Source organism: Castanea sativa, chromosome 6 (assembly GCF_040712315.1).
Source record: "Castanea sativa cultivar Marrone di Chiusa Pesio chromosome 6, ASM4071231v1".
Lineage (NCBI taxonomy): Eukaryota > Viridiplantae > Streptophyta > Magnoliopsida > Fagales > Fagaceae > Castanea > Castanea sativa.
This window is the reverse complement of record NC_134018.1, coordinates 3,140,837-3,164,356: the sequence shown is the minus strand read 5'-3', so window position 1 is coordinate 3,164,356 and position 23,520 is coordinate 3,140,837. Positions and strand designations below refer to the sequence as shown.

Genomic DNA, 23,520 nt, shown 5'->3' with positions numbered 1-23,520 from the left:
AATAATTTTTTTTTAAAGACTGTAAAGTTACATTGACCATGAGGAAAGCAAACTAAGAAAAATAAAGGAAAGTGTTAACGGATGCTATAAGAGCAATAGTTTATGACCTATTTTTAAAAACATTTTATGAGAAAATAATAATAAAACAATTAATATTTTTGACAGTTTTTTAAATTTCCCATAAAAATGGTTCCAAAACTTTCCTAATATGATTTATTAACAATTACCCTAAATGCACCCATTAACATGACTCAAAAATAAAATAAATAGTTAAACATTGTAAAAATAGATATACTTGATCAAGATACAAACATCAAATGATTCTAAAAAAAAAAAAAAACAAACATCAAACATTAAAAATAGAATATGATGGGACAAGCCTAGTGCGTTAGCAAATGCCTTTAAACAAAAGTGATAAGTTGCAGGTTTGAGTACGAGAATTAGCCTTTCCAAAAAGACTAAGGGATAAGATTGTCTACCATGACTTTTTTCAAACCCAAGAAAATAAATTTTTGTGCATTAGGTACAACTTCATTTTAAGGAATCTAATAGAAAGGCAACAATCAATGTTAGTCAAATCAAATTTTGTTTTCAACTATTACTTCTGTCTTTTTTCTTTTGGAGGGGGGGGGAGATTACATTTTACCCCCTAAACACATTTTACCCCTTAAACTATACTTCCTTTTACATTTATCCCTATAAACTATCCGAATGTACACTTACTTCCCTAAACTATACTCTCTTTTACACTTAACCCCCTAAACTATGAAAATGCAAACTTTACCCCCTTAAACTATATCATCTTTTACGTTGACTCCCATAAACTATACCCCTTTTACATTAACCCTTATAAACTATGAGAATACACACTTACTTCTCTAAGCAATTATACCTATAGGATGGGGTGCAAAGTGTTACATAGGTAATACTTTAGGATGGTAAGAGTGGATACTCATAGTTTGGGGGGCAAGTGTTACGAGGGTAATAATTTAGGGGGGATAAATGTGTATTCAGATAGTTTAGAGAAGTAAATGTAAAATAGGTTGTAATTTATAGGGGTAAAGTGTAATTTTTTTAATTGTATGCCAACTTCCAAATATTGACAAAGATTTTTTTTTTTTTAATTCTATATTTTTCTCCCTTTGTTTTTCCCTAAACTTCATCAAAGTATGCATCTTGACAAAAAATATTGTGTAAAAAAACTACATTTAATACCACCGAGGGTGGTGGTATGGTCTGGTGGTTATTCTTTTCCAAGGATAGAGCCGGGACTTTTATTGAGAGGGGCCAAAGTCTAAACAGATTTTTATTTTTATTTTTTGAATTTTTTTAATGATGATCCAATTTGTAGCCATTTACTAGTAAAATATCAACTCAAAATAATTATTTTTTAATACATTACAATACAATTATCTATCAATATGAAGCTAGACATCTTTTACATCTCAAAATCATAGATTATTAATTCCACAATAATTGTCGCAGCAATTTCCACTTCAATTTATAAAATCAAAGAGTGTGTTAAAAAAACATTTTCAATTAATGTACAAAATAAAAGTGTCCAATAAAATATCATCTTTTATTTTGTTGTGAAACCTAATTTTGATAATATTTACGGTTGAAAATACCCATTCGATAGTTATAGTGGAAATTGGACGATTAAGTATAAGTACATATGTACAATCACTTTATAAACAAATTGGTGGGCTACTAAGTTTCTAATCCTTACTAGCCATTGACACAATTAAAAAATATTTAACAAATTTAGAAATCCACATGTCGAACTACATTATGTTCTAGAATCATAATTGTGAAGTTCAATTTTTAATAATAGTTTTTAATGATTTGTGCATCTTGCTGCTAAAACTTGTTTAAGCATAAAAATGATCTAATCGGTAAAAGTGCTCAATTGTAAACTCATTTTACTAATGAGAAATAAAAAATAAAAAAAATCTACTGGGTGGAAGTAGCCAACTTAATAATACCCAAATTTAAAAATCCCAAACTTTTAATATTAGGTTTCAAATAAACAAACAACCAAAGTGTCATACCAGTAAATTTTTTTCATTAAAGATTTTTCAATGGATTTAATTTTGTTTTGTTAGTAAAAAGAGATTTTTTTTTTTTGCTTAAAAGGACCACCAATAGAAAATATGGGTTAGATAACAATTTTAATTAATTTTGAGCTTTTTTTTGGTTAGATGACTATTTTAATTTTTGTATTTCAATTTTGGAGGGGGGCATATGAATTTTTGAACCAAAAACTTCAATAATATTTATAAATATCATAAAAAAAAATTTTAAAAATCCAGGGGATACCCCTCTCTCACTCTTCTCTCCCCCCCCCCCCCCAAAAAAAAACAAAAAAAAGGCAAAAATGTACTATGATGGAGTTTTATATTTACCATAAAGAGGCAAGAATACCTTCGTCCTTGCGTGTCTCAATGCGTACTAGTCTAGTCCCTTCAATTATAGAGTTGGAATAACAGCTTTGACTCGAAACTACTGAATATCCTACTCACTTAGACCCAACAAGTACGACGATACAATGGTAGCAGCCCCGTAGGAAAGTCACATTGACTAGTCCCTTGTACCTTTTATTTATTAAAAATAAAATAAAAACTCATTTAATAAAGATAGGTTCATATATTTTGCTCATTGGCAACATTATGCCAAATTGCCAGCTGACATTCACGTGGGACTGTGGTATGCTCTCCTTTAAAAAATTATCTTCATCTATATTACCGTAATCCCTCATTTCCTAGAGGAATCTACGCATGTGAATTCTGTGCAAAATACATCGTTTTTGGAGAAACCCATCTACTCTGTGAGACTGTGACAAACCGCTTAAGATTATTGTTAGTACATCACAATTAACAATTTACGTACCGTATATTAACAGTCTGGCACAATATATTGTTTATAAACTATTACTCATACGAGTGTGCAACCAACCCGCCAAAATTGACCTGATCTAACACAATCCGTTGGGTTGAGTTGGTTTTTAGGGCTTGGTGGGTTGGGTTGGGTTACAAAATTTTTTTGATAGCTGGTTGGGTTGGGTCCAGGTCATAAAATTTCAAACTCGTCAAACCCGACCCGACCCACCCATATATTTAATATATATTTAAAATATATTATATAATTAATAATTTTTTTAAAATAACCAACTTTTACTCCTATCCTATATAAAAGCCAATATTAATGTATATTAGTTCATATATTATTGTATAACTAAGTTGGAATATTAGTTCATATATTAATGTATATTTTGTTTATCAACTCAAGTGACAAGTGTGATATATTTTTTTTCTACTCAATTAAATAATAATAGTAGTAAAAAAAATTGTGTGGGTTGGGTAAAAAAATCCCCTTAACCCGACCAACCCGACCCATGCACACCCCTAATTATTTACCCATAAGCTAAAGGCTTGTAGCTAAATTGACACCTCTCCATGCACAAAATGCTTAGAGGTTTAGGGGGAAAATGATTTGAGTTGTGAGGTTAGAAGCATGTTGTAATTATCTCTAAAAAAAAAAACTATTACCCATAAATATACCCCAAACTCAAACTCAAACTCGAATTTCAAAAACAAAATAGATCCTAAAAATAGAAATTCAAAATAGGTGAGTCACTCTTCTCTTATTAAATCCCTAGAGTTTAATAGTAATTTTGTCCATGTGCAGTTTATTTTTCAAAGGTGGACTAAATGTTTAATTGCTATAAACATTGCATACGGCAGATTTTTGTAATGTTTTTCATGTATAAATAATAGATAGAAATATAGTTTCTTCTTTCACTATTTTTTTTTACACCAAAAAAAAAAAAAAAATCTGGGTTTTGAGATGAATTCAGTGGAATTTAATTGTGTGTGTTGTTGGAATCTAGAATTGGATTCGTGAATTTTGGTAGTTTTCTTTGTTGGCCGGGTTGGTAAAAATTGCTAATATATATTTGATCTGGTTGTTGATTACATCTCCCAAGGAATTTGTCCATACAATGCTCGAAAGGTAAATTATCAGTGAAGTTTGACATTCCAAACTTGTAAATCAAACTTCATTGTTGGAAAATAGAGTCTTGAAACTAACACATTGAAAAATCTATGTAATGCAAATATCAGTAACATGGTGGCTATCAAACAAGAAATCCATATATGCTGTTGAACAGCGCAGTGGGACTATGGACGGTAGGACAAAGACTCCTAGCGTGGAGAGAGGGATGCTACAATGATTTTGAATTTTGATTTCCAATCGCTTGTCTCTCTCACTCAAAACGTTTTTCTTTCTTCTTCTTAGATTTTTAATTTGAGGGGTATATGGGCATTTTTCCTACAAAATTTATAAATAACTTTCGTCTTTCCCAAGACAGGACCAAGTTTGTTATTGCGCAAGCGATTGTCATTCAACCAAACGGTAATTGATTACAAAGCCATCGGAAATAGAACCCAACAAAAAATCCCAACTCTCAAACTAAAGAGTATGGACCATTGTTTTTGGAGCGGAATTTGCCATAAGGCCATGCCCATACACCAACGGTAATAAGATTCAATGTAACTCCAAATAGGCTGATCCAAGGCCCAAAGAGTCAGCCCAAAAGTTCACAAAAGAAACTTTCCTTACTGTCCATTTAATATACCTTATTTAAAAGGGGCTGTCATCGTTCCAGGCTCATCCATGAGTCCGACCCATTAACCTTGAACAATTTTCACTTCATAGCCCAACCCAACTTGAAATTCCTAATTACGACGTCCTGAGCTCAATAATATAAAATACTAAAAATAATAGTACCTAAAAAATTAAAAATAAAATAATAGTCATCAGTCATCAGTCATCACCGCCCTTGTAAATCCAATTATATATATTCCATTCTGTCTCGTTTCTGTTTGGTTAGTGAGAAATCTCAGAGAGGGAAAAAAAAAAAAACCCGGAATATAGTGTCTTAGATTTCACTCATCTTAAAAAGAAACCCACCTCCAAATTTTCGGTCTTGTTCGAGAATTCGACTTTCTTACGGCTCTCTGTACACACAGCCAAGGCTGAGGCCAACAAAAGCCACCCCTTTTCACAAGGTAAATATGTATCCCTTTCTCTGTTCTGTTAATGATTTATGGGCTTCTTATTGGGAGTCTCTTAAATATTTTTAATTAATATTTCTTCTCTCTTTGTGTTTGTGTGTTGTGCTTCTGGATTTTTGCGTTGTCTCGGGTTAAGAGTAGAAAGTAGTTCCCTTTATGGATAATGTTGAGAACAGAACAATTTAAAATATACTCTCATTTTATCTTTTCTCTTTTTTTGGCAAAGAAGGTGAAGGGTCATGTGGTTGAAATCTTCGTTCCTCCTTTGTTAATTATGATTTTAATCAATCTTTCCAAGTTCACATCTATGGCATTTGTTGTCATGTTAATTCTGTCCTTGAAAAATCGAATCAATGGTAGACATAAGTGAAAGTGATGTTACTCCAGTTACGATAGATCATTACAAAAGTTATGAAAAATTTTGTGTCCCTAGGCATTACTCATTTGTGATATGTTTATTATCCATTAGATTCCTATTAATGTTGAGAATTTGTGATATTTTGTTGTGGCTCAAAAGAGGAAATCCATTGTTTTCTTTTATTATCCATTGATTTTTTTTTCTTGAGATTTAAAACATTTGATTATGTGCTTGTGTTCAAGCTCAAGTGCTTGATATTGAGCACGAACTTGACTTGACTAATGAAGCAAGCTAACCTCGACTTCAAGCTTTTAGAATCTTTGACAAGCTCAAGTTCAAAAAGTGTTTGTAGGCTTGGATCAAGTTCAAGCAGAGTTTGAACATGCTATCTTTATTATCAAACCGAGCTCAACCATTCTATACTTAGCTTATGTTGATTACAGCCCTCCTAGTTGAAGTCTATGTATGTTTCTCTTTTTTTCCAATGTTTTCTCAAGTACCTTTTTTTTTTGATAGGTAATAGATATTTTCATTAAAAAAATACATCATTTTCACGATGATGAACAGATTATACTAGAAACAAATACAAACAAACAAACAGAAACAAAATGCACAATCAAGATGTTTTAAATTTAAAGTTGTGCACTTTGTGCTTGAAGATTTTCATCTTGCATTATTATTTGTTTGGCATTGTATTAGGATGTCCTGCAATCAAAAAGTAAAATTGGTTGACTTGGAATTCTTTATTTGTTTATTGTTGAAAGGAATTATCGATGTTGAACTTATGTATTGGGTTTGTATGATTGGTTTGCTGTATTGGGGTCTTAGAGATTGTTTTGATTCAATGATTATCTCAAATAAGAGCAAGGGGTTTCTCACATTATTGCATTGGAATAAAAGGTGACCTGTAATGTTTTGAGTGATTACACAAAGATGTGAGAATAGTTTACCATATAAAATTGCCACCTAGCCTCAATTACCACTAGGTATATTTGATGATTACATTCATGTAATCTAGCGCTGTTGAGTATTATTGTGAAGCCGAGCTTGGAAATTCACTACTCGACTTGATTTGATTAGGAATAGTTGAAGTTCTACATATATTTCTATCATTTTTCCCAATGTTTTCTCAGCGACCAAATGCAGTATAACCAAGACATTTTAAATTTGAGGTTTTGTTCTTTGTGCGAGAATATTTTCATCTTTTTTCATTGTTTATGTTTTGTTGTTTGTTTGGTAGTGTATCGTGATGTTTTGTAATAAAAAAGTAAAGCTGTATGACTCTGAATTAGTTGTTTATTTATTTTAAAATGGGTTATTGATGGTGAGTTTATGTATTGGGTTAATTGTGTGATTGGTTTTATTTTTGGATCTTTGAATTATGTGAATTCAGTATCTAGCCTTTCACATTACAAGTGATGCTAGCATAAGACGATAAAACAAGCCAAAAGATGTAAAAGAAGAAAAATCCATTGTCACGGTGTTTTTGATCATTTTTAAATCAGACTTTTATAAGAAATTTTGCAATTCAGTTTTTACTACAGTTCAAGAAAATTAGTAACAAAATGGGTTCGACTCCTATGCTAAGAAGAAATAAAACAGAATAAACTCATTTAAGGTAGCTCCAATAAAAGGAATCAGAAACATATTAGTACCTGCACTTTAAATAGCAGTTCTACTTCTTTAGATTGCTCCTCTTTTTCTTCTTAAATAGACAAAGTAGCAACTTCAACCTGAACATAAATGTATGATAGTTATTCCACACATAAAATAGAAGTACATGCCTAAGCTAATCTTGCAAAAGAGCATGACATATTACATTACAATATTCACCTAATGAATTTTTTTTGTATGCTCGAAGCTTAGAAACAGAGTCCCATAGATGTATTTTGCTTTACAAGAAATCACTTCTATGGCTAAAGATGTTGAAAGGAGAAAATGAAAAAATGATAAGAGAAAGATTGTGCAAATGCTTTGGGCAAAAGGAATAGCAATCTGTAGTTTCTCCGTCGATTGCTCTGTTGAATTCTAGTTTCCAAAGGACTACAAATAATGATGTTAAAGTATTCCCTCTGGCTTAGTGTGTGAAAAAGTGGCCTCTCTTTTCATTTATACTGTAATGGGAGACAAAAAATGGACCTACTGCTTTTTTCTAATCTGCCTTTCAATTGTTTTTTTTTTTTTAACTCTTAAGAAAGTGTGTGAAACGTTTTTATCTTTCGGTCATATTAGAATGGAACGTTTTCACATTGTCGGCAATTAAGGACAAAACCAATTGGTAGCTGGGAGTGAAATTAGTCTAACATGAATTCTGCCAATGAGTCTCAACTTTTCTGTGGACTTTTAGAAATATGTTCTCCACCTGTCCAATTAAATTTAATTATAACCAATCTTACTTTAGTAGATTTCATATAGTTTCTTTACAATACTAGATAATGATCCTTTATATCTATTATTGAAAACAATCAAATTATAACCTAATATCAGATAGTGATATTAGGTAACTTTTTGCTTTAGCCTTTCAAGTTTGGGTTTTATTAGATTAGATTAACCGTTAATCCAAGCTCAACTTGCTACGTTATACTCTCGGTCCCATAATCCAACTTAAACATGAGATTAAGCCCCATGTACTAGGTTTAGATTCAGAGCCAAACAAAAAAAAAAAAAAAAAATCTTTTAAGAAATTCAAACCATTTTACTCTTCACTGTCAAAGAAATGCCTAAATGAAAACTTTCAAGAGAGTCAATACGAGTCTTCCTTTTGGAATAATGATTCCCTGTGCTGTCAGGGTCATAGGTGCTCTTTGTTCTTAGCAATTATTGCTAGCTATGCTGCCAGTGCCATGAGGGCCACACCAATTATTCACTTCTTGGCCACACCCACAGGTACTGTTTGTTTTTTTTTTTTTTTTTTTGAAATCCACCCACAGGTACTGTTGTTATGATTATTTGTTCTTTAGCAATTATTGATAGATATGTAGGTGATTGGCTTTGAAAATCTTACTGTTAATAAGTTGTTTAGAATTATTTGAATCTCTAATTAATCTTGTACAATATTTTGCTCCAGAAACATCAAGCAGTAGACAACCATCCATTTGAGAAATCAATGAACAATCTCATCCTTTACAAGGTCAATAACCCAATAAGAGAAAAAATATTTAAAAATAAAATATCATCCTCTCATTCCCTGTTTGGGTAATGAGAAAAACGAACCCAAAATTTCGTTTCTTACATTTTTCTCATCCTTTCCTATATTGGGGTGTTTTTTTTTCGTTGAGGTGAGTTTTAAGTTCCAACAAATTGCTGGTTCTTAGGGCTCTTTGTGCACAGAGCCACGGTTGAGGCCAACAAAAGCGACATTTTTAAAGAAGGTAAATCTCTCTCTATTTGTCTATTCTGTTATTGCTTTATGGGCTTATTATGTTTATTCCATGAAGGATTATTATTATTATTTTAAATTTCTCCTCTCTCTCTCTCTCTCTCTCTCTGTACTAGGTTCCTGGGTTTTTAGGGGTGGCTCACTTAATAGATCTTTGTCATCCCTATCTTAGGATTTTCTCAGTGATTTAATAGATGAAACCACTTGTTTGGGAGTTCATTTTGGAGGTGAAAATGTGTAGAAAAGTGTGTTATTGAGGAGGGACCTGAGTTTGGTTGTTCATGCTTTACAGGGAATATATATTTTTATATATTTGTCCATTAAAAATAACAGCAAGCTGGAAGAAATCAATATCTAACCTAGCCCATTACAAGTTATTCTATCCTAAGGTGCCCGCTAAATTGAGTAAGAATTTTGAACATAACAATTAATAATACAATAAGCCAAAAGATGCAAGATATGAAAAATTCATCATCATGGTGTTTCTGATAATTTTTAAATCAGATTACCATAAGAAATTCTGCAATTCCTTCTTAAGTTTTTTACTAACAATTCAAGAAAAATTGTGGTGCACAATGACACAAGAAGCTCCAAAAAAGCCAAGGATGTGACAAACAAAGAAACAAGAACAGCAGTAGACCACGAGAAAAAATCTGAGTTCATTCTGGTGGTGAAAATGTGTTCTTGATTAGGGACCTGAGCTTGGTACTTTGGTTTTTTACAGGGAATATATATATATATATATATATATATATATATATATATATATATATATATATATATATATATATATAATGTATCTAACTTTGCCCGTTACTAGTGATGCTATCCTAAGGTTCCGTTAAATTGAGTAAGGGCTAAGGAAGAATTTCGAAGGTAACCATTAATGATTCAATAAGCCCAAAGGTGCAAAAGAATTAAAATAAATCGTCATGTTTTTTATAATTTTTTTAAATCAGGTTATTGTAAGAAATTCTGCAATTCCAGCTCAAGTTCTTTACTAACAATTCAAGAAAAATTAATAACAAAATGGGCTCATTTCACATGCTAACTACTATAACAGAATAAACTAGCTTCAGGGTAGTCCCAATAATTAAAAGGCATCAGAAAGATATGAGTACCTGCTCTTTAAATTTCACTTCTCTTTCTGCCTAAGTAGACAAAGCAGCAACTTCAACCTGACCATAAAACGTATGATAATTATTCCCCACATAAAGTAAATGTCTAAAGCTAATCTTGCAAAACACCCTGATATCTTACATCACAAAATTCACTTAATGGATTTTTCTTGATCTTCGGCGCTTAAGAACAGAGTCCAATATAGTTGTATTTTGCTTTAGAAGAAGAGATCACTTCTAGTGCTAAAGATGATGATGAAGGGAGAAAACGACAAAAATGATAAGAGCTAGATCGTGCCATTGCTTTGGGGGAAAAGGAATAGCAATCTGTAATTTCTCTGTCAATTGTTCTGTTGAATTCTAGTTTCAAAAAGAGTATAAATAATGTACTTAATATAAGCAATTAGTGTCATTCATTGTAGAAAGCTCATTTTCTCCTTCCTAATGATTATTTAGTTGGGAGTTGGTATAAAAAATTATACTTTCCTCCTAAAAAAAGCTTAGGGTCTGTTTGTTTGGTGAGATGGAGAATTGAGAGAATGGAAAATGGGAAAGGGGTTGAAAAGTGGGAGGATAAAAAAGATTTTAATTTTCATAATTTGTGTTTAGTTGGGGTGGAAACATGGAGATGAGAAAAATGAGTTTGTATAAATTTACTTATAAGCCTTTAATTAAAAAAAAAAAAAAAAAAACCCAATTAAAACAAAAAAGTGGCAAACAACCAACCCAAAAAAAAAAAAAAAAAATCACCCAAATTTATGAAAAAATAACAATCATGCCTAGAAAAGAAAGAAGTCAGATTTTGTTAAACCCAAAAAAAAAAAAAAAGAAGAGCAAAAAAAATGCCTAAAAGAAAAGAGAAAATAAAAGGAAGAAGAGCATAACAAAAGAATATATCCACCTCAGGAAGAAAAGTAAATTCTATCTCTCTAACTAAACATCTATAAAATCAGTTTTCTTTCCACTTTTCTCTTCTTCATTTTCTATCTTCCTTGTTTCACTTTAACCAAATGGACTCTTAGCATCTGTTTGGGATGAGCAGAAAAATTCAGCTTATCTACACTATTAGTTTATTTTTGTTACTATTTATAGGTCTTACTGCACTTTTTGATACTATTTATGGGTCTCATTCAGCTTTTTTTTTAACCTAATTTCTACTATTTCAATAAAATATTTTCAATTTTAACTAAATAAGCTATTTCCAAACAAACATTTAGTATATTCACTAAAGAGAGCTCATTTTCTCCTTCCCATTTATTAATTTTTGTTGGGAGTTTGGTATAAACAATCACGCTTTCCTTTTCAAATCATGACAACGTGTGCTGTCAGGGTTTAATGCTATGCTATCCACTTCTTGGTCACACCCACATCTACCGTTCTATGGACTTTTCTTTTTCGCAATCGTTGCTGTGAATTTCAATTCTAATAAAAGTGTTCAACTTGCTGCCTTTATGAGTTTTAACTAATATGTGCAGCTCTTTATCTTCCAAAATCAGATTTTTATTAAGTTCTTTGAATTATTTAAACTATTCTTTTTATCCTAAAAAATTATTTAAACATCTTATTAATCATATACACTCTTTTGCTCCATAAACATCAAACGATAATGACAGATATTTGAGATGATTAAAAAAAGGGAGCCCATGTGAATACCATCTCCATATAATGTGTGCTGGTAGTTGTCTGTCCAAATTAAATCTTTAAGATCTCTAATAATTCTCGTACAATCTTTTAGTACACCAACATCTATTAATAATGTTGCATCCTAATTGGAGGTGACCATAGCCACCATGGTAGTATTCTATTGGCTGGGTTAAATGAGCCATAACTACCATAGGCCCACCAGGGCAGGGGGTCAACGAACACTCAGTCCCTGGGTAAAATGAGAGTGGTATGATAGTAAATTAACATATGCCAAGTGCCAACAACTATAGAACGCCAACAAACCCCATGGCCCAAGCCCCTGGCTCAATCCTCAATGTCCATTGGTAATCTCCTGGGTTGAGATAACAACTATGGTAATACCCAAGTAAGGAAGTCACATGTTGCTCTCTTTTACCATTTTTTTTATTCATAAATAAAATAAAATAAACCTAGAGTATGCCAACAATAAATCCATAGAAGGTCTGGACAAAATTGGGCTCCAGATGGGACATTTTACTCTCACTCCATAGCCCAACCCAACTTGAAATTCAGCCCACTTACTAGGTCTAGGGCCCAATTATATAAAATAAAACCGACCTTCCAAGTTCCATTCATTTCGTAGTTCTATGTATGGGTTTCAAAAGCAGCATTGTCAAAACGTTTTGAATTTGAAAATTTTGTTTTTTGTGCTCGAAGATTTTCATCTTTATTCATTTTTTTATGTTTTGTTATTTTTCTGGTAAGTAATGTATCAGGGTGTTTTGTAATGAAAAAGTAAAGCTATATGTATGACCCTGAATTTATTGTTTAATTATGTGATTGGTTTTTATTTTTGGGTCTGAGAAATTTTGTATTTATCCGATAATTATCTCAAAAAACTGCAAGGGGTTTCTCAAATTATAGCATTGAAATAAAAAAGACAACCTTTTCCATTGATATGTTCTGAGTGATATTTTGGAAACACAGAGATATGGGTGTTACGTTGGGTACATTGGCACTTGGCAGTTCAAACATAGGAAAATTCATACAAACTTACAACTCTTATGACACCTTCAGGAGTTCAATTTTATTGCTTGCTGTGCTTTTCACATAAATACATGTTTTTGTTGTTGTTGAATATGGAATATGGAATATGCAAGAGTTGCGAGCTTTCAGAGTGTTTGACTATTGGAAAGCAATGGTTATTCTTGGGTTAGAACTCATTGGCAATGTTGAAGACCCTTGGCTAGGTGATTTTCACTTTAGGGACTTGAGAACCTTTATGAACAACTCTTTTGCAACAAAAGCAGTTCACTCTGTTTTAAGATGATTAGTTCTCAACAAGAAAATGGGTATTCTTCTTAATTTGAGTTTTTATTGTAAGGGCATAGGACAAAAACCTAGGATGATATAATTAACAAATGGCTAGGAAATACTAGTTAGATTTTTCTTAGATAGAAGGTCACTTAAGATTGCGGAAGCCAGACCGCTAGGGCTTGGTGGCCAATTTTTTACTATTAATAAAAGAAGACGTATCTTGCATTCTAGCAAAACACAGTCTGCTTCTGATACATGTCATTCGACTTTGGTAAGTTTTCTTTCATATCTCCAATTACGTGTCATCCATGTCTTTTGTGTTTCATACTGTGGTAGATTAGTATCAAGTGTGTGTTCAACGTAAAATCTACAAATTGGGCCATAAATTTAGCAATTTGACACTACGAAAAACTATTTTATCTATCTCACTACTTACTTTACAAGACACCTAATATCAGTGATTTTATTTTAACTTTCAACATAATAAAATAATATAAACAATATAATAAAATAATATATTTACTACAATAAACAACAAACACCACCACTAACGCAATAAAATACCCCCTCAAACCAAAAAAAAAACAATAAAATAATATCACTTTTAATGAAATATTGTTTTTTTCTTTTTACATTCTTAGCTACAGTGCACAACCATATTTGGTTGTGCACTGTAGCTCAACAGTCAAATTATTTGGCTTTCCCTCCACCATTGTAGCATGTTTTTTAGTATTGGTAGTTCTAAAAATAGCGATATGACTTTTTAGCACCACCAATATTAATGCTCTTAGAATGTGAAAATAGTTACCTTTATATCATGATTTGGCATTTTCTAACATGCATCAGTGATACTTTGAGATTTTGCATGAAGATATTACAGCCCTTTTGAGGTGAACCAAAGTTTCAAAGCTTCTAGGGACTATTATTTGCTTGAATTTTTCAATTTTAGTCTCACTTAAGAGTTGTCTTAGAATCAGTAACTAACCCGCTGGTTTGGAAATTTTTTGAACACAATCTCTTTGATACTTTCAACGGTAGAGCTTATCTTTGACTTTAGGATTATGCTACTGCATCTTCTTTTTGCAATCAGGTTACGTTATACATGATATGTTTATATATATATTGATATGTAGTTTGTTAAGAGATTAAAATTAAGCCCTTGAACAAACTGTTTGTATATGAAAAATAATAGGCATATAAAAGAGTACAAATAAGATACCAACTTGGAGTAAGTTAATTGTTGAACTTTCAAGAAACTTACTTAAATATAAATTATAATAAATAGGCATATAACTATTATAATCAAGCTAATTAATTAAAAAATGTAACACTAATATGAATTACAAATTCAATAGGTATAAAGATATAAGTTTTTCTCATCTAAAATTAAAAAAATAATTTAAAAAATCTAGGAAAAAAAGGCTAGACTTAATTAAGCACAAGCTTTCTCAAACAAAAAGGGGGTAAAAAAAGGACTCAACGCAACTTGAAACTCAGCCTTTACAAGGTCAATATCCCAATAAGATAAAAAGTATTAAAAAAAATATCATCCTTTCATTCCCAGTTTGATTAACAAGAAAAACGCACCCAAAAATTCGTTTCTTACATTTTTCTCATCCTTTTCAAGTATTGCAGTTTGTTTTTTTGTTAAGGTGAGTCTTAAGTTCCAACCAATTCCAGGTTCTTAGGGCTCTTTGTGCACAGAGCCATGGCCGAAGCTAACAAAAGCACTGCTTTTAAAGAAGGTAAATTTCTCTATTTTGTTTAATGCTTTATGGGGTTTTAATGTTAATTCCATGAAGGTTTTTTTATAAATATTTTCTTTGATCTCTCTCTATCACTGTGTACTAGGTTTCTGGGTTTTTGGGGTGCCTCACTTAAGGGTCAAGGGTAGAAAGTAATAACTATTTCAATGATAATATTGAGAACATAACAATTTAATTATTAATGTAATGTGTCATGTCAAGAAAATTATTAGGTACTCTCGGAGTACCATAAATAAGTACTCTCTCCTTTCACATGAATGGTGGGTTCCATTATGAATTTAATTAGTGGGACTCACCATTCATGTGAGAGGAAGGAGTACGCATTTATGGTATTTCGGGAGTACACAATAATTTCCCGTCATGTCAATTGTCATGTACACATCTATGGAATCTTGCCAAAAATGATTATTAAGACTTTAGAGAAAGCTTGCCAAAATTATTATAATTACAATTTAATTATAGACGTATTTCAACCATTTCTTTTTTGTCATGCCAAAGCACTGGTAAAGGGGGCATTAAAGTATCCTAGGAAAACGTTTACCTTCCAAGGGATAAGGATTCCAACCTGCTGAAAGGCAGGTGTCTATGGACTGTTAAAGTCTCAATGGTGTGCACCTAAAATTAAGGGATCTGGCTATGACCTTCATTAAATTTGAAGTATGGGATGGGAAGACCATATTCGTATGGTATGACAATTGGCATCCTATTGGTACCCTTTCTTTAGAATTTGGATATAGAGTGATTTATGATGCAACCAGCAAGCCTGAAGCAAAAGTAGTCTGTTTTGAGGGACAAAGTTTGGCTTTGGAAGCTTGCCACGTCAATTTTTATGGTAAGATTTTGTAAGAGTGTGACGCTGTGGAAAAGCTTGGAATAGAGTTTGCTATTCACAAAGTTTGGCGAACAAATTCCATTAATGTTGTCAACCATTTCTAAAAATCCCTGTACTTCATGTTCATAATCCATGTACCAGGAATATACATTTTATATATTTATCTATTAAAATTGTTAAATTAAATGAATAAATTCATATTCTCCTAATAATTTAAGCTTTTGGGAAAATTAATAATTTGAAAAAAAATTTAAAATAGCAGAGTGGGAGAAAGTTAGAATTATAATTATTTGAACTTTCTAACCTTGCCCATTAAAGTGATTCTATCCTAAGGTGCCCACTAAATTGAGTATGGAAGAATTTCAAATGTAACAATTAATGATGCAATAAGCCAAAAGATGCAAAAGAAGAAATATCTATTGTCACGGTGTTTTTGATCATTTTTAAATCAGATTATTATAAGAAATTTTGCAATTTCAGCTCAAGTTCTTTACTAACAATTCAAGAAAATTAGTAATGAAATGGGCTTGATTACCATGCTAAGAACAAATAAAATAGAATAAGCATTTCAAGGTAGTCCCAATAAAAAGCATCAGAAATATGTAAGTACCTGCTCTTTAAATTACAGTTTTGCTCTTTAAATGGCACTTCTGTTTCTCCTTAAGTAGACAAAGCAGCAATTTCAACCTGACCATAAATGAATGATAGTTATTCCCCACATAAAGTACATGCATGTCTAAAGCTAATCTTGCAAAAGAGGATGACATCTTACATTACAAAATTCACTTAAAATGGAGTCTTCTTGTATGCTCAGGCCTTAGAAATAGAGTCCCAAAGAGTTAGTTTGCTTTGCAAGAGATCACATCTATGGCAAAGGATGTTTGAGGGAGAAAAGGAAAAAAAATATAAAGGTCAGATTGTGCCATTGCTTTAGGGTAAAGGAATGGCAATTGGTGTTGAATATGAAACTGGTATTGCTAAGATTGGTAATCAAGTGAAAGCCATTATATCAACACAACTATGAAATTTTTAAGGTGGTTCTTAAAGTTGCTAACAAAAAGTTTGTGTTAGCAAAATTTATAATAGACGAGTCCAATCAGATTTGAATTGCACGTGGTCATGTAATTAAATTATTGGTTGGAGGTAAATCGTAGGAGTTTTCTTCCTTTGGCGAGGCCATTGGTTTTTTACTTGGTAAACAAACTATATCTATTAACATTTTTCATTTTTTTATAGGTTTGGATAATGGGTGTTTTTAAGATATTAGTTAATATGCTATTTTAGAAAACTTTTGATACTACTTGTATGAAAAATATAAAAAGTTGTTAAAAAAATCAATTATTTTTTTCTTATAAAAAATTAAAAAAAAAAAAAAATATATATATATATATATATATATATATATATATATATATATATATTCTAAACCAATACCCTTATTAAGTCATTTATAAACTTTTCCTCTTTGTTTATTGTGGCTTGAATTGAAATCATTGAACAATGTGCGCTAACCAAAAACAAAAAAAATCTCATGCACTAGCGCATATGAAATTTTTTCCTCATTCACATTTCACACTATCAGCACCTTGAAAGAAGATCATGCCACATGCCAACTTGCAAGAGTGGGTACATGTTATACATTTTTTTTTTCTGACAAACGTAACGTGTCTTAATAGTTATTTTAATTGAATTATATTTTTAGGTTATCATCTTGATTAATGTGTATTAATTAGTATTTTATTGCCTTTTCCTCAAAAAAAATTATTTGATTACCTAAAAATGTTAGTATTTTATTGAATCTCTTCATGTGTGAAGGAGAACAAGAAGCACTTGGTGCTTGTTGCTAGCAGAAAGTTTATGTTAGCGAAATTTATAATAGAAGAGTTCAATCAGATTTGAATTGCACGTGGTCATGTAATTAAATTATTGGTCAAAGGTAAATCCTATGAGCTTTCTTCCTTTGACCAGGCCATTGGTTTTTTAATTACTTGGTAAAAAAATTATATTTATTAACTTTTTCATTTGTTTATAGGTTTGGTTAATGGGTGCTTTTAAGATATTAGTTAATATGCTATTTTAGAAAAGTTTGAATACTACTTTTATAAAAAATATATATATATATATAAAAATTGTAAATCAATTACCTTTTTTTTTTCTTATTAATTTTTTTAAAAAAATATGTCATAAATCAGTACCATTACTAAGTCATTTATAAACTTTTTTTCCTTTGTTTGTTATAGCTTGAATTTTTTTTTTTTTTTTTTGAGGAAGTATTATAGCTTGAATTGAAATCATATTTTTTGAATAATGTGTGCTAAATTTTTTAAAAAAAAATTACAGTGGGACACATTCGCATTATGAGCACCTTGAAAGAAGAGCATGCAACATGCCCACTTGCCAACTTGCAAGAGTGGGTACATATTATACATTTTTCTGACAAACGTAGCATGTCTTAATAGTTAATTAATTGAATTATATTTTTAGGTTATCATCTTGATTAATGTGTATTAATTAGTATTTTATTGCCTTTTCCTCAAAAAAAAAATTATTGTATTACCTAAAAGAGTTAGTATTTTATTGAATCTCTTTAAGTGTGCATTTGGGAAGCGCAAAATGGGAAGCGCATTTTGTGCTTCCCAAACGCACGTTTTGCGTTTCAGTATTTTTTTTTTTTTAGCCGAAAAGTTTGACTTTTCCCGTGACAAGTGCACATCGTGTACTGTTCACGGACCCACAAATTTCACTTTTTAACAACTTTTTTATTAAAAATGGGTCCCAGGCACTATTCACACATTAAAAAATTATTTTGCTACAGTGTTTTTCAGTTTTCAGTTTCAGCTACATCCAAACGGACCCTAAGTGTGAAGAAGATCAACAAGCACTTGAGGTAGTGCTTCTAAAATACAGTATGGCACAAGAAAAAAGACTGTTCTTTCCTATTGGGAGAGGGAGCCTAGGATTAGGATTGAGGATTCTCAAAGGAAAATTTTAAATTCATCATTTTGATAAATTAGCGCACGTTGCACAAGCATCTATGTAGTAGTGTATCAAATAGTTGTATTTTCAAAATCACTGCAAAGACTCAGAATTAGCTCAAGAAAAGGGAAGTTACTATCTTGTCGATACATAGCTTAACCCACCTTCAATTGATCGAGTTGTGTCTTGACAAATTTTCAATAGAGTCTTGATTGATTAAGTTTCATGAGTTTAAATCTTTAATCAAGCCCATTAAGTTAACTCAGACCTTGAAATTCAAACCCTACTTGCAAAAGTATATAAGGGATCATTATAGTTTATTGAAAACAAAAATACCCCTCATGCATCTAGGGTTTCTTCACCTACTTTCTCAATTCACCATCATCTTGAAGACACTAAGGGTTTGAGTAGTTGGGGAGATTTTAGGGATGATGGAAAATGAGAGAGAGAAAAATAGAGAGAAAATGATTTCTGTGGGTGTTTGATTAGTGAGAAGAGAGAAGTGTAAATTGGTAGGGTCTGGGTGTTTTCTCCTCAGACCCACCAAAGTGTTATCTTCCCAATTTGGAGAGAAAATAGGAGAGTGGGGGGAGAAATGTAATTGTAGTCAAATTCTGTGTCACGTAATTGATTCACTACTGGAGGTAGTACTAGAAGTTAGGGTTGATTTCTATTGTGAGAACTTGAATTTATTAGTGGGATTTGCCTTGGGGTTAGAGGTAAACTGTAGGAGTGTTTTTTTCCTTTGATTAAGCCATTGGCTTTTTACTTTGTAAACAAATTGCATTATGTCTTTATTTTATTGCACTATGTGATCGGTAATTAGTTTAGGACAATGTTTCTATCCAAACTAGTTTGTAGAGAAACTCTTCAAATTTCTCCTATATCTTTTTATTGAATTTGAATTTTGAAAATATAATTATTGAAATGCATGTTCTTTATGTTCTTAACACACATGTCAAATTTCGTACAAATCAAATGTTATTTACTATTGGAACAATATTCTTATGTTTTATACATAATTTTAGATTACAAAAACTTGAAATTTAACCATTTGATTAATGACATATCTATTGATCTTTTATCTTCTTGAAATTTTGTAAGTTTAGAGAATAAAATAAGAACATGTAATCCAACAGTTAAATTTTCAAAACTTCCATTGGTTTACTCTGGTACAATTAACCTTGAATTGAAATAATATTTATTGAACAATGTGCGCTAAAAATAAATTACAGTTGGACGCCTACATATTGTCGGTACATGTTATACTTTCGAACCTTGATTAAGGTGTCTTAATTAGTATTTTTGTGCCTAAAAAATTATTATTGGTATTGGGAGAGGGAGTGTAGATTTAGGATTGACTAATTGAGGACTCATTTATTGAACAATGTGCACTTAAAAAAAATTACAGTGGGACGCATTCACATTGTTGGGACATGTTATACTTTCTAACATTAATTAAGGTGTCTTAAATATTTAATTGAATTATATTTTTAGGTTATCATCTTGATTCCTTCTCAAAAAAAAAAGGGTTATCATCTTGATTAAGGTGTCTTTTATAATATTTTAGTGCCTCAAAAATTACTATTGGTATTCGGAGAGGGAGCCTAGGTTTTTTTTTTTTTTTTTGAGAGACAGTTTCAATAATTTCAAACTCATCATCTTGATAAATTATAGTCTACAAGTTTCCTTCTTGCATGTTGCACAAGCATCTATGTACCTTGAAACTACTGAATATCCTACTCACTCAGACCCAACAAGTACGACGATACAATGGGCTACCCACGTGGGAAAGTCACATTGACCAGTCCCTTGTACCTTTTATTTATTAAAAATAAAATAAAAACTCATTTAATAAAGATAGGTTCATATATTTTGCTCATTGGCAACATTATGCCAAATTGCCAGCTGACATTCACGTGGGACTGTGGTATGCTCTCCTTTAAAAAATTATTTTCATCTAAATTACCGCAATCCCTCATTTCCTAGAGGAATCTACACATGTGAATTCTGTGCAAAATACATCGTTTTTGGAGAAACCCATTTACTCTGTGAGACTGCGACAAACCGCTTAAGATTATTATTAGTACATTACAGTTAACAATTTACGTACCGTATATTAACAGTCTGGCACAATATATTGTTTATAAACTATTACCTATAGGGGTATGCAGCGAACCCACCAACCGGCCAAAACCGACTCGATCCAACTCAACCCACTGGGTTGGGTTGGTTTTTAGGACTTAGTGGGTTGGGTTGGGTTGGATTACAAAATTTTTTTTGATAGCGGGTTGGATTGGGTCCGGGTCATAAAATTTCAAACCCGCCAAATCCGACCTGACTAACCCATATATTTAATATATATATATATATATATATATATATAATATATTATATAATTAATAATTTTTTAAATAACCAGCTTTTCCTCCTATTCTATATAAAAACAAATATTAATGTATATTAGTTCATATATTAGTGTATATTTTGTTTATCAACTCAGGTGACACGTGTGAAATATTTTTTTCTACTCATTTTAATAATAATAGTAATAAAAAAAACTGTGTGGGTTGGGTCAAAAAATCCCTTTAACCGGACCCAATCCAACCCATGCACACCCCTAATTACCTATAAGCTAAAAGCTTGTAGCTAAATTGACACCTCCTCATACACAAAACGCTTGGATGTTTAGGGGGGAAAATGATTTGAGTTGCGGGGTTAGTAGTATGTTATAATTATCTCTAAAAAAAAAAAAAAACTATTACCCATAAATAAACCCCAAACTCAAACTCAAACTCAAACTTGAATTTCAAAAACGAAATAGATCCTAAAAATAGAAATTCAAAATAGGTCAGTCACTCTTCTCTTATTAAATCCCTAGAGTTTAATAGTAATTTAGTCCATGTGCAGTTTATTTTTCAAAGGTGGACTAAATGTTTAATCGCTATAAACATTGCATCTAGTATGTCTCATGTGCATATACTCTGTTAACAGCAGACTAAAGAGGATTTGACGCACAGTATAGAGTTCAAGAAATCAATTGATCAGAATAAAAATTCAGGAGATGTAATAGCTCCTCCCTTAAAATTTAAGGCATATGTAAGCATTTTTTCCTACAAAATTTATAAATAACTTTCGTCTTACCCAAGACAGGACCAAGTTTGTTATTGCACAAGCGATTGTCATTCAACCAAACGGTAATTGATCACAAAGCCATCGGAAATAGAACCCAACAAAAAATCCCAACTCTCAAACTTTAAGAGTATGGACCATTGTTTTTGGAGCGGAATTTGCCATACGGCCATGCCCATACACCAACGGTAATAAGATTCAATGTAACTCCAAATAGGCTGATCCAAGGCCCAAAGAGTCAACCCAAAAGTTCACAAAAGAGCCTTTCCTTACTGTCCATTTAATATACCTTATTTAAAAGGGGCTGTCATCGTTCAAGGCTCATCCATTAGTCCGACCCATTAACCTTGAACAATTTTCTTGCCTTGGACTTTAGATTTAGAAGGTATTTTGATTTTTGTATCTAATAAATAACCAAGGTCCAAAGATCAATTTTGCATTTAAGCAATCTTTACTCTTTACTGAATCAAAGGCGGTGTTTTCCCCATAACAGGCACCATTGCCAACTACTACACTGCACTGGCATCGGAGAGAGCGCCAGCCTCGGCTCCATCAATTGGTCCCTTTTTCGGTGTTGCATCGATTTTGGCTGTTCAAATTGGTTCGTGCACAATCCTACATGGAAACAAGGTTTCTAGGTTTAGCTAAATAAAGACCAACGCCCACCTTCTTTTCTTTGGCCCAATAACTTCATTTCACCCAAATAAGTTTATTATTATTATTATTATTATTATTATTATACAAAATAGAAATTTCACTCTAGCCTAATCCAAGTGTATATATTTGTGAGTCTCCCAGAGATTTGAATCTTGGTCCTTACCAATCACAATTTACAAGCATTTATACTTGTGAAATGACTATCACACCAAAGGTGTGCAATGGTCCCAAATAAGTTATTAATTTAAAATAAATATATTTCATTGTTTATATTAAATATTATAAATTTAAAAGCGTATTCAGTGTCATATCATTAAAATTTTCAAAGAACAGACAATCATGTATTGTCAAATTTTAAAAACAAAATTGGATTCTCTCAATTTTGAGTGAAATGGGCGAGATCTTGTATGGTGAATTATTATTATTTTTTTCATTGTTAGCGCCCCACATAAACTGTCTGTTTGTCAGACTCAGCTGGTTACATGTTCTAGGTAATGCAAAAGCTAACTCAAGCAAGGATAGTAACTAAGCTTTCCTTTTTTAAATTGTTGCGTTGATTACAATTTTTTCAAGGGAAGGGAGTTATTATTTTAATTTTTTCAAAATTTAGCCTACAAAAATAGGAGTTGCTCCCTCCAAATATTTGAATTAATCCAACGATACTCTTAAAAAAAGGGTCTAATAGTTATAAAGATAACTTTATTTTTTGTAATTTTATTTTTAATTGTAGAATATGCTTTTATATCTGTTAAATATTTGATAAAATTTGACACCAAACATGTTTGGATATATTTTTTTCAACCCACTATGTAACAATTAACAAGTCATTGACCCATTAAAAAAAATCATATCACTAAAACTACACATGAAATATCTCTTTAGTTGCCACATAATGAGTTAGAGCAAGATAACTTCAAATATGTTTAAAGCATGACTTATTCCTCTAAGTCTTGGATCATTCATATTTTTTAAAATTTTATTAGTTCAACTGAGAGATTTTTTATTTACTTTAGTATAAAATTTTATAATTTGTATTGAAAATAAAACTTTTGAGAACTTCATAGTAAAAATGAATTTTATTTTATGAAAGATCGTTACCAAATATAATTTTGATTGAAAATACTAAGCTATTTTGTTTGTTTGTTGGGTGTGTGTATATATATAACTAATCAAATAAAAAAGTGTGTATATAATAAAAAAAACGTGTGTGTGGGTGGGGGAGGGGGGGTTATCTTAATAAATATTTTTATTTATTTATTTATTTTTATAGGAAACAGAAAATCCTTT

At 31.4% G+C, this 23,520-nt stretch overlaps 1 pseudogene; it reads right to left on the bottom strand.

Annotated features, from left to right (window-relative positions):
• The window catches only part of LOC142640616 (disease resistance protein RPM1-like), a 49,913-nt pseudogene extending 41,686 nt beyond the window's left edge, over positions 1-8,227 (bottom strand).
• Between the last annotated feature and the right edge of the window lie 15,293 nt (positions 8,228-23,520).